Source organism: Vipera ursinii, assembly GCF_947247035.1.
Source record: "Vipera ursinii genome assembly, chromosome: 2".
Lineage (NCBI taxonomy): Eukaryota > Metazoa > Chordata > Lepidosauria > Squamata > Viperidae > Vipera > Vipera ursinii.
Window position 1 is genome coordinate 158008853 of NC_139513.1, and position 12877 is coordinate 158021729.

A 12877-nucleotide genomic window follows, 5' to 3' on the forward strand; every position below is an offset into this window, starting at 1 on the left:
GAAGCAGAAATTGAGTATTCGGAACTTGCAAAATCCTCCCCCACCATCTTTTCCATTTTGCAATTTGGCAATGCAGGGCCTTAAGGTGCAATAAATTTTCACTGTACTGAACTAAATTGAGACATGACATAGATATGCTAGGAATCTGTTCTGATCTAAAACATATTGCTGCTCAGTAGCAACCAGTTCTAACCTGGCTTTAACCTTCAGTTCACTCTCCCCTGAGATTTCCAAGGAAGAAATGACTGTGGGAGATACAGTCAGATGGAGTTGCTGTTAGCAAATAAATGATTCTCTCCCCCTCTCCCCAGTCCCACCACATCATTTCTTTTTCTTTTCTTTTCTCCATTCCCATTTTCTCCCTGTGTCACTGCCATTGATCTATGCTAATCAAGCCCCTTTGATCATGAGCTGCCTCCACCTGGGAATTGAGCCGATTGTCACTTCCAATCTACTCCTAGTTTCAAAGCAATCTTCTGTGCTACCCCTGCGGAGGATGGGAAGTGAGGGTGGGGGTTCACAGCAATTTATTTTAATGTAAATCTCTGTCTATGTTCTGTTATGGGACTCCCTATGCACAGCTTTCTTGGAAAATGATTTGGGACTCAACACGGTTCCTTCCTTCGTAGGAACGTCCCTGTACACTTAAAGTAATATGTGCTGTTCATCTTTAGCTTCCAACCGACATCTCAAGTACAGCAGTGATGCTGAGACAGGGCTATCTTGATGTCTGTGGCACTGAATTTGTGAAGCTTTTATATATATGAAAGAAAATAGTGGAGGTGGAGAATGGGAGAATACACAATGGATTTATCCAGTTCCCAGCAGCATCTGGAGGAAGGATGTGTGAGCAAACTGGCCAGTGAATGGTCTACAGTGGAAAAGCATCCATGTGAAGAGGATAGCTTGGCAGCTGTAAAGGAGCTGAGAAACATGATCCAGGAACTAGCTTTCCAAGAGTTTGAGGAAGTATTGTTATTCACTCTTCTTCCCCCACCCCCAACCTCCTTTGCTTTAGAAAGGGCTAGGCCAGCAGAAAACAAAAAATTAACCCAAATCATCTTTGAAGGGAGTTAGTTTAACAAAGCAAAGTGGGGAAGTAAGAGACTTGGAATTTGAATGCAAAATAACATTGAAAGTAAATTTGTAATCATAAGAAAGCTAAGATCCTAAGAACTCACACTTATTCTCAGATAGAGTGAGAACACTGCATTTTGAAAACATAAATTCATATTCATATTTTTTAATTTTAATTCCATTTATATCCCGCCCTTCTCCGAAGACTCAGGGCGGCTTACAAGCTTAGCAGAATTAATACTGACTCTATTTTCACTATAAGAATATAAAGCCGTTTAGTTGTCAGAATGTCAGTGGGTTGTCTGAAACTATCACTTCCCACCCTTTTGTGGGGACAATCCAGAGAAAGAAATATTTGGGGGAATATTAAAAAGACAGAATATATTTCCCCAAAGGATTTTAAAGGAAGAAACCAACCCCCCCCCCAAAAAAAAGTCTCTCTGCCCCAAACAGAAACCAGGTCTGCAGAAATGCAGATGTGACAATCTTGTCAGAAAGATTATTCATCACTTTAAATCCCAAAGGCCTCCCCAAATCCCTAAATACAAGTATATGTTAGTATTGTTGTGGTAATTCCTACTTCCAGTATATGTACAATGTATTCAGAATTAGAGACATCTCCAGCTTCTGGTCTTATGAACTATAATAGCTTTGATTTTCTGGAATTCAGTTTCATTACAGTATTGAGACAGTATGGTGTTAAAAATCTAGAGTCTGGTTAGCATCTTTTCTGACTAGGAAATGTTATTAAAAGTCATAAGGTTTCTAGCATTATTTAGTCAGAAGAGACTAACCAGCACAATCCTGATTTTTTTATCCTAAAAGATGTTTGTGGTCAGTTGGGAATTCTCTAGTAGCTCTAAATTTAAGGAAATTGTCATGTAGAAGAATGGCATAACTACCTCTTTCAATGTTCAAAGAATTCTGCCAGATAACCCATGTAATAAGACATTTACTGCATTCTGGACCAACTCCCATCAGTTCCCTTTTGCTAGATTTAATTAGCCAATGGGGACAAGTCTTGACACTGCTTGTGGTAAGCTAAGTAATGTGTTTGTCTGCATGAATTCTCTCAAAGGGAAACTGACATAAAATTATCAGCACTTGTTATTTTAGACATCTCCCTGCTGAATAACAGCAACCTCCAATTCTGTATTGATATGATATTCTCCTCAAAGTTCTTCAGAAATACAGAATAGGGGACACGAGGTTTTATTTTTATTTGATTTCTTTATTCAGTGTATATGGGCACCCAGTTGCCAGAGGCCAGTAACATACTTCTTGCATAGTAAAACAGGCTTGCATAAAATTCTGGCAAATGCTTGGGGGAAGTGTCAGATCTCAGGCTGTCCTAAAGGACAGCAAAGTTGGGGTGATCCAAATCTCAGGAGGGGAGTGGGTTGCTGGTCCATTGGGTAGGATTGCAATAGAAAATATACCTCTTCTGGCCCCCCCTAAGATGTCACTGTTTCATTGAAGAAACCCTGACTTTACCAACTCTCTTAACGTTATTGGAAGGCAGGGGAACTCCCATTCAATCTACCCATTAGGCCTGGGGGAAGACCCAGGTCTTAAGGGCTTTACTAAAGACAAGATAAGTTGGGGTCTGTGCTATATCAGGAGTTTGGGGGGGGGGGTAAGAATGTTCCAGAGAGCAGAGATAACCATAGAAAAGGTACACTTCCTAGATCCCAGGTAAATGTTCTTGGTCATGAAGGGCTTTAACCATGATTGCCAACACCCTAAATTGCATCAGGATGCCTACTAGTATTCATTACAATTCATGCAGAAGTGGTGTCACTAAGTTACTGACTAGAAGTCCCTTTTCCATTTCCACTGGAGGCTCCTTGAGGGCTCAGTAGGAGAGGCAAAATAAATTATGAACTTCTCCAGCACTCTGATAAGATAAACAGCAGTGCAAGCCAGCAACAATGCATAATTAAAACCAATGAACAGATGGATGCCCCTTGGTCTACTTCTTCTGGAAGGGTAGCCTTGACAGGACTCAGCAGACCAAAGACTAATCTAATCATCCAGACTGATATAGGTCTTTTTCCAAGGGTGGAACCTCTGCTGCAGTTCAAGAACAAAGAGAAAATGCCAGATCTGCAGGTAATCAAGTGGAGGGAGGGAGGGAGGGAGGGAAGGATGGTGGGGAGAAAGACTTGGCGGCAAAATGCTCAAGAATGTATGTGAAGACCAGAGAGCATCTTAGCCAGAACAATCTCAATGTTGGCAAAGTAGCACCCATGTTATAAATGAACGTCCTTAACTCATTGTAAATATTCTTAATCAATCGCAAAAGAAACTAGCAGAGCAGAGAGGTTGCCTCAGGCTATAAAAGAAGGGCAAATACATAGGGAGAGAACGTGTCTTGTTTGAATGTGGTTGTCTTCTTGAAGTGATGATAGCTTACCTTGCTCCAATGACCACTGCTTTAATGATGGCTCTACAAAGCGTAAGGCTAACTCCAACCTTTGGATTTGCTAAAACATAAGAAGGAATCGCAAGGTGATCCACCGATGCACAAAAACCTCACTTCATTTGTCTGGCTGCCCCTGGTTCTTTAGTGTTGTAATACAGTAAATAAAGCACATTTCTGCTCATGTGCAAACTGTGTATACTTTATATGTTGCATTCATCTGACCTGAATTGGCAGCGCATATTAATATGCCCAGCAATCCTCTGGGTCATAAATGGGGTGGCTGCATTACAAACACCTAATTCAATAGACAGAGACTTGACCTATGTCTTTCAAGAAAGATAGTTTACTAGCAAAGTTTTAATTTTGAATCCAAATGTCCAGAATACTTGGAAATATCTGAGGGAACACCTGCTGCTGGCATCAAGTTCCCTTCGTCCAGTACGCTCCCACAGGGAGGGCCTTCTCAGGGTGCCACCGGTAAGAGATTGCCGGCGGGTAACACCCAGGGAGAGGGCCTTCTCAGTGGGGGCACCTGCCCTTTGGAACCAGCTGCCAGTGGAGCTGAGGACTGCCCCCGACCTCCGTTCATTCCGCCGGGGCCTGAAGACCTGGCTCTTCGAGCTCTCTGGCCCAGGCTGAGGATTAATCTTATTTTAACTGGGGTTTTATTTAGGCAGGGACACATATAATTTCTTTTTTTAAAATTTGTTTTTAACTTTTGTATTTTGGTTTTTAATAACCCTGTAAACCGCCCTTAGTCCTTCGGGAAAGGGCGGTATATAAATGTAATAAAATAAAATAAATAAATAAATAAAATAAAACTGGAGAACAGAAACAAGCTACTTTACCCTGTTCTCCTAATTTAGGTTCTTCCTTCTTTCTCACCTGAAATCAGTAGTGCACAATGTTTTACTAGTTAGTTGCCTGACATATCTATTGGAGGCCAACAGTAAAATTGAACACATGTGAAGACATAAGACCAATGTTTTTTTCTCTATAAGAAAATGATTCCCATTGTAGGAGAATCCCATGCTGGGAAGAGACTAAATCTAATTGAACTCAAGCCCAAATCCTAATTTCAAATGTGAAAAAACCCTCCATCCAAATGGCCACTGAACTGTAATTTTTATAGTGAAAGAAGGAGGCAATTATTAGATAACGTGAGGCAGCACTACAGCAACCCTGCTGCATTGAATTGAATTGAATTTTTCAACTAAACTGACATAAATTACATTTATGTTTTGTAAATGCCCACCTACCTCTTGACAAATACATAGGCTGTCAGAAAAAATAATTTGGGGTTCCAACTTGAGCCAGAATTACACAAGAATAAATAAAAGTGAGATCCAGACAGCTGTGCAGAAAGAAATATTTATCCCTAAAAGCAAGTTTGCTTTTAGGGGCAGCTGCTGCAGAGATATGGGGCACAGCAGCACAGTTAAATAGAGAGTTTGGAAATGTCTATGTGCTGATTCTAGGGTAACACTTGAGGGCCCTGTATGTGCCTGTGTGGTTGGGTCACTCATGATGTTTATTCTTGTGAATATGCAGTTCTGCTGGAAAACCTAATTTAATTAACTCTGAGACCTTATCCTTTGATATGTGGATTAAGTCTGGGTAACCTATTTGGGGTTTTGAGGAAGTTTGAATTAAAGGTTTTCCTCCATTGCTATTTTTACTTGATTAATTTAGTTTCAGCTTGACTGTCAATTATCTAGTGGAGTTGCTGATTCTCATTCCATTGTGGATTCTGCTAACGTTTTAAGGGAAGATGGAAACAATATAAAGAATAAAATATATTTTGATATAAAACGTCTCACAAGGTTCTGCCTGTTTCTTGGCCTGCTGCTCAAAATTGCAAAATGCCCATGTACCAGAATGTTCCTCTGCTTTTTAAAAAGAGATATAGGCTCTTAAATCTGAGGCTGTACATAGCTCGGAAAGGACAGAGAATAGATGAGGAAGGCTACTGTGTGTTTCAAGAGCCTTGGTGGAGCAGTGGGCTAATGCCTCCTTAAGTAACACCAGCTGCCTGCAATTAGTGCAGGTTCGTGTCCCACCAGGCTCAAGGTTGACTCAGCCTTCCATCCTTCCAAGGTAGGTAAATTGAGGACCCAGATTGTTGGGGGCAATAAGCTGACTTTGTAATAATGCCGCTTGCCCCCCCAACGACCTAATAAGCAGGCATATACATAGAATGAAGGCTATTGCTAAGCACATTGATTTGTGCTTTATATTGTAAGCCGCCCTGAGTCTTCGGAGAAGGGTGGGATATAAATGGGATTAAAAAAAAAGATTGGCCACTTCTCCAAACTAACTGTTTCTCTGCCCAGTTAAATCTAAATGTTTGTAATATTACAGTTCTGTGTCTTTTATGTCGTGGGCTCTGGTGAGCAGGAATGAAGACACACAGCTGAGTACAGAGAAACTCATTCTTTTATTAAGCTGGAACTGTACTGGGGACTTGGGGTGCATCTTGCCACAATATATAGCCAAACCCTCTGGTAGCAACCAATCAGATTGAACCCATGCTTGCCGCCCAAGGTTGACCAATTGCAGGACCAGAGACATCCTGTCTGGGTTGCTGGAGAGCCGTTAACTCTCCAGCAAGGCACATAGTGAGGTACCAAAAGCCCAGTACATAACAGTGTCCATGCTTAATAGAGAGAAGCCCTATCTGCCAGGACATCATAACTTATGATTCTTGGCCAGTGCCAAAAGCAATCCTGAATGAAAGTACTTGCAGAGAAGTAAAACAAGGGAGTGATGCCAAGTGCTTACAGCCTGCTTTTCAGTTTGCCAGAGGCCACATGAGGAAGAACAGGAATACAGATCCATATCCTAGCCCCATCCCAATTACCCTTGTTTGCCTTTTCAGGAGCTATTGCAGGAAAGTGTCAAACAGAAGAGAACAATATTTGTTTTCACGGGGGAAATCCAAGGAAAATCAACCTGTTCACTTTAATAATAGAGATAGTTAGACCTTCTGGTGACCATATATTGCAACATGTGCTTACTGGCCATAATTCCTGTTCTCTGGAGGCTTTAGTTATTGCTTTCTTTCACCTGACAATTGAAATGCATTCAATTTATAACTTGTCCACCACAACTTTATCTTGCATCTGACAATCCACAACAGGGATTGAATGCTGAATAGACAGGGTCCCTGAACTCTGGGCAAAATAATCAAGGTACAGATGGGGTGGAAAGGCAGACAATAAGGCCCAGGAATAAAGCAACTATGGTTTCATTTTCTTTTGCAATTTACTGTTGTGACAGGCTGTGTGATGTTGGGATGAGTGGATTGTGGGCCCAGTGGCGTAGCGTGGGGGGTGCAGGGGGGGCGGCCGCACCGGGTGCAACATCGGGGGGGCGCCCATTAAGCTCGCCGGAGGGGGACGATTCCGCTTCGCCGAGGGTCGGAGGAGCGAGCGCGCGATCGGGCGGAGCGTAGAAAGCAACTGCCTTCCCTGCGCCCAGCCAGAGCGGGATCCCGTCCTCTCGCGGCTACGGATCGCCTCCTTTCTCGGGTGGGGGTGGGGAGGCTTGGCGGCATCTTGCCTCCCTCTCTTTCTCCCGCTCTCCTCCGCTTGGCTCTCAACCTGCAAGCCCGGCCCCCCCGACCCAGCTCCCGCCCCCGTCTCCTCCTTTCCCGGAGGTAAAGGTAACAACTGCAGCCGCCGCACCTGCGGCTGCTTGCTGCTCCTCCTCCTCCTCCTGCCGTATTTACTCTCTGCGGCCACTCGGTTCCCCCTGCAGGAGGTGATCGGGACCGCCCCCCCCGTCACCAGCAGCGAGAGTTTCTAGCCAGGCCGGCGAATCTTTGGGGCGAGGTGCCAAAGAGAAGGAGGCGGCTTGGCTTGGATAAGCAGCGTCTGGGCAGAAAATAGGTCGGGTGCTGCAGCAAGTATGAACTCTTGGGGTTCAACCTAAGCAGGCAAAGCTGCAGGGTGGGTTGGTTGGCTTTTCCGGCTTTGGAATAACCTTGGGAAGCTGAGGCATTGTAAGTTGGAAGTCATTGTTTGTCGCCTAACATGACATAACATGACATGACATGACATGACATGACATAACAAGATGGAGAATACTAACCAATTGTGGGATCATAAATCTTGATGAAGCCCATCATCGCTCCATGTGATGTATGCATTCAATCTACAAACGTAGTCCAAGCCTATTCACATCTATTGTAAGGTCATTCTCTCGTGGGGTTTATCTTGACGTCCACTAAGAGTGGAACAAACATGCCCCATTAACCATTTTCAACGCCATGTCCTCTCTTTGTCTCATCCTAAATCACAGCTGAGGCACCTTAAAGTTGCCTTGTTTCAGTTTTAAACTAGCATTTTCCCTCTTCTCCAGAGACCCTTTTTTGCCTTGAACCTAACTCAGGGGTAGGCAACCTTGGCTCTTTTATGACTCATGGACTTCAACTCCCAGAATTCCTGAGCTAGTGGAAGAGACTCGAGTGCTAAAATCCACGGGTTAGGGGGTGCAAATTACTTGCCTTGCCCCAGGTGCTGACAACCCATGCTACGCCACTGTGTGGGCCCAAGGAAAAGTCTTGGTCTTGCAGCCAAAAACTACTCCAGTGAATTGGACTCTGAATCTCCCTAAACCCTGAGAACTTAAGTGAGAAACCTGGTGATCACATTACATCAGTCATTTGCTGATTTGACTTTTCCGAGAGATTAGGCCATAATGTTTGGACAATAGCTCCCATTGCCCCCAAACCATTATGGATCTTGGGCTCCTATTAGCTCAGCTGGTATCGACATTAGCTATTGAAGCTGAGGGATATTGGGAATTGTAGTCTAATGAATCTGGAACAATACTGAAAATAACTCCAGTGCATCAGGGCTTGACCTGCATTTTAATATCTAAGGCCTATGTCTGAGTTCCCAACTGCCATTTATTTATAACAGTAATGACACTCGTTATTGTAGTTTATTCTTCTGATAATTTCAGTAGAGAAGTGATTTCGTAAAGAATCAGTTTATGGGAGTTTTTACAGTGGCAAGAGGCAGGGGCTGTTCAAATACTGTCAGGAGATACAGGATTTGCTATCAAGTTGACATTTAGGACCAGTTACACAGCCTGAGGGGAACAGGCCAGAAAATGTTCTAAGGAATCCAGGTGGCTGGCAATTGGCTCTCAGTATTATCACTACCATTTAGAGACCTTTGGTAAAGCCAAAGGTTTGTTTTATTGGACTAACTACGGAGGAACGATATTCATTGTTCATGGATGCCCATTGAATTAGTGAGAAAGTTATCACACCAATTATGATAGCGTTCACGTCATTTTCACAATGACTTTGTGCATTGGTGATGTAAATGATGCCATTAAACAAATGGTGTAAAGGATCATATTTTTTTGATTGCATGTGAAGTTTTTAAAATTAAGATCCAGTAAATCAAGGTTTCACTATATTGTGATCTATACGGGACTGCCCTTGAAGATAGCCAAAATAATAATAATAATAATAATAATAATTATTATTATTATTATTATTATTATTATTATTATTATTATTATTATTATTATTATTATTATTATTATTATTATTATTATTATTATTATTATTATTCAGAGGCAGCCTGCCCTGCTATTCTCATCCCAAATGATGAGAACTTATAGTGGTATGTGGGTGAATCCTGGAAGCATGATAGGACGTGCTGCAGTTTGCATGTTGGTGCATAATACAGGTTTGCCAGTGTATGAATGACTCCCTGGAAACCATATCCCACCTTTGACAAGACCAATTTTATTTATTTCTAGCATCTTTCCACTTTTTCCCATTTCTCCATTGTCCTAAGAGGAGGTAAAGTACATTTTTCTGCTTGCATTTATTGGCTGAGTTCTAGGGTCAGCTAAAAACATTTTCAGTTTGGGAGCCATAGAAAACAATTGAAACATGAGTCAGTCTGGCACACCTTTGTTTTAATCTCCAGGAACAGAAAAGGTGAGGTACAGATAGTCTTTGACTTACAACAGTTCATTTAGTGACGGTTACAAAGTTACAATGAGACCGAAAAAAACAACTTATCACCATTTTTCACATGGCTGTTGCAGCATCCCCACGGTCACATGTTCAAAATCCCGAATGCCTGGCAACTAATTCATCTTTATGACGGTTACAGTGTCCTGGGGTCGTGTGATCACCTTTTTGTGACCTTCTGACAAGCAAAGTCAATGGAGAAACCAGATTCACTTAACCACTGGGTTACTAACTTATCGGCTGCAGTGATTCACTTAACAACGGTGGCAAGAAAGCTTGTAAAAGAGGGGAAAAAACTCACTTAACAGATGCCTCCCTTAGCAACATAAATTTTGGGGCTCAATTGTGGTCGTACGTTGAAGACTACCAGTATAGTTTATGCTGAGTGCTACTGAATAACACGATTGCATTATTTTTGAAAACACTGAACCTTTTAAAATTCAAATAAATCCATACAGGAAACAATAGAACAGAGTTTCACCCACTGAAAAATCAGCTTAGATTCTGCATACAGTTGTTAGTTAAAAGATGTGTTAGACTTGTCAAACACAAGGCCCGGGGGCCAGATCCGGCCCGCAAAGTGGTTTCATGTGGCCCGCGAAGACATCCTGGAAACAGTGAGGGAACGGCCCCCACTGCCTTGGCCCTGGCCCAGAGACCCTCCTTCTGCCAGAGACCCCCAGATCTGTCCCACTCCTGCCCAGGCCCCCATAGGCACCCTTGATGCAAACGATGTAGAGATGGCCACGCCCACCCAGTAGGCCATACGCACTCTAGCCACACCCACCCAGTAGGCCACGCCCACCCAGGCCACACCCACCCGGCCCCCTGAGGGCAACCGCAATGCTGATGCGGCCCTCAATGAAATTGAGTTTGACACCCCTGTGTTAGAGGGAAATGATACAGATCAAAGAATAAATGTGTCACCTGGAGTCCTTTCTGATACTGCCCTAGAGATAACCGCAGACCCTGAAGCCAGGCCTAGTATTAAATCTATGCTATTCTTTGTCTCAGAGAATGCTCCCAAAACTTATATAGTATACTATTTCAATTAATCATGTTTCTAGTTAACTGTTAATTACACTTAATTAAGTGTAATTAACTTATTGCTTATTCCTACTTATTGGCTTCTGAGGAACATACAGTATTGCAAAATAATACCAGTCAACAGTCCCCTGTGCCTCACATAGAATCTAAGACAATAATAACATTTAAGACAATAATAGCATACGTGAGTTGAGCTATCCACTTAGTTAGATCAGCAGGGAACATAGTTTAATGCAGTGGTTAAGGCATCAAGCCAGAAACTGGGAGACTGTGAATTCTAGTCTGGCCTTAGGTACAAAGCCAGCTCATTCTCCTGGGGCCAGTCACCTCTCTCAGCCCTAGGAAGTATTCAAGGACAAACCACTTTTGAAATCTTGCCAAGAAAACTGCAGAGACTAGACTGGGCAGTCACAAGTTAAGCAAATTAAGATCTTATGGGATTTTAAGATCCAAACAGACAAGCATTTTGTTCATAACATGTCTAACATAACAGTTATTGAAAAGATGAAAGTCTGGTTCATTGATGTTGCTATTCCGGGTGATGGTAGGATTGAGGAAAAACAGACATATCCAATTCCAACAACCATTCTTTATATGTTTTAACCTCCAGTCCCCTAATTATCTTTGTTGCTCTTTTCTGCACTCTTTCTAGAGTCTCAGCATCTTTTTTACATTGTGGTGACCAAAACTGGATGCAGTATTCCAAGTGTGGCCTTACCAAGGAATTATAAAGTGGTATTAACACTTCACACGATCTTGATTCTGTCCCTCTGTTGATGCACACATTGAGTGTGGTTGGTCAGCCAGTTATGAATCCATCTGGTGGTGATGCTGTCTAAGCCACATTTTTCTATCTTTTCAAGTAGTAGATTGTGGTCTACTTTATCAAATTCCTTACTGAAATCAAGTAAATTATATCCACAGTATTCCTCTGGTCCACTAATTTTGTCACCTTGTCAAAGAATACAATAATATTTGTCTGGCATGATCCATTTTTGACAAACCCATGTTGGCTTTTGGTTTTGACTTTGTTTGCCTCTAGGTGTTTGTTGATTCATTGCTTGACTATCCAGAATTTTCCCAGATATTGAGGTCAGGCTGATAGGTTTGTAGTTTCTTGGATCTTTTTTTCTTTTTGCCTTTTTTGAAGATGGGAACTACTTCGGCTCTTTTCCGGTTCTCTGATAGTTCCCCGGTGCTCCAGGATCTTTGAAAGATATAGTTCAGTGGTTCTGAGATCACATCTGCCAGTTCTTTTAGACCCTTGGGGTATAATCCATCTGGTCCTGAGTCTTGCCTCATAATACACCAGATATAATAGTGATTGAAAAGAAGAAAGTGTATATAATTGATGTGGCAATACCGGGGGGGGGGGATAGTGGAATAAAAGACAAAGAATTGGAGAACACAAAATTATTAAGATTTGAAAATCAAAATTGAAAGATTATGGCATAAACCAGCCATGGTAGTCCAAGTAGTTGCCATGGCTCTGGGTGCCTTACCAAAAAAGTCTGGGTGCCATACCAAAAAATTCTGGATGTCACTTAGAAATTCTGCACATTTTTTTTAAAAAAAACCAATCTGTCAATTTGAAAAGGTGACATTGCTTGGATCTGCATGTATAATAATAATAAGTCTTTATTGATTAGCCCTTGGGCCATATAAAAGTGCAAAGTTCCAGCAACAAATTGTTACTAAAATTTGATAAAGGCAATTTAAAATGAAATTTGATAAAATACAATTTAAAATGGAATTAAAATAAAATACAATTTAAGATGAAATAGTAATAAAATACAATCTAAAATGAAATTGTAATAATGTACAATAATTTAAGATATAGGTAAAATATGATAACATTATATTTCGGAATCGCCCTTGCAATCTGCTCTAATCAGTCCCACATATGCAGATCTCAACCAGATCACTTTGTTTAAGTACTGTGCTACATTAAATGTTATTTTCAAGTTCTGGCCAGACATAAGGTAAGTTATTTTGATATGGGGATCCCAATGGGTCATTCGTTTGGTATATAGACCAAGATACCTGTCTCTCACCCTCTTATACAGGCAACAGTCAAATAGGATGTGAGCCAGGTCCTCTACCTCTGCCGCTCCACAAATGCAGGGACATTCATTGTAGGGTATAGCATGAAATCTCCCATATCTGACCATTGTGTCAAGCTGTTCGAATCTCGCTATTGTAAATATCTCCCTAAGATGTTTTGGGAGTTGTAACTTCAAATAACTGTCTACGTGAAAAGTATGTTTGTATTTACTCAGCCATTTCAAGTTACCCATCTTACTAAGGATAGCTATATCAGTTTGTGC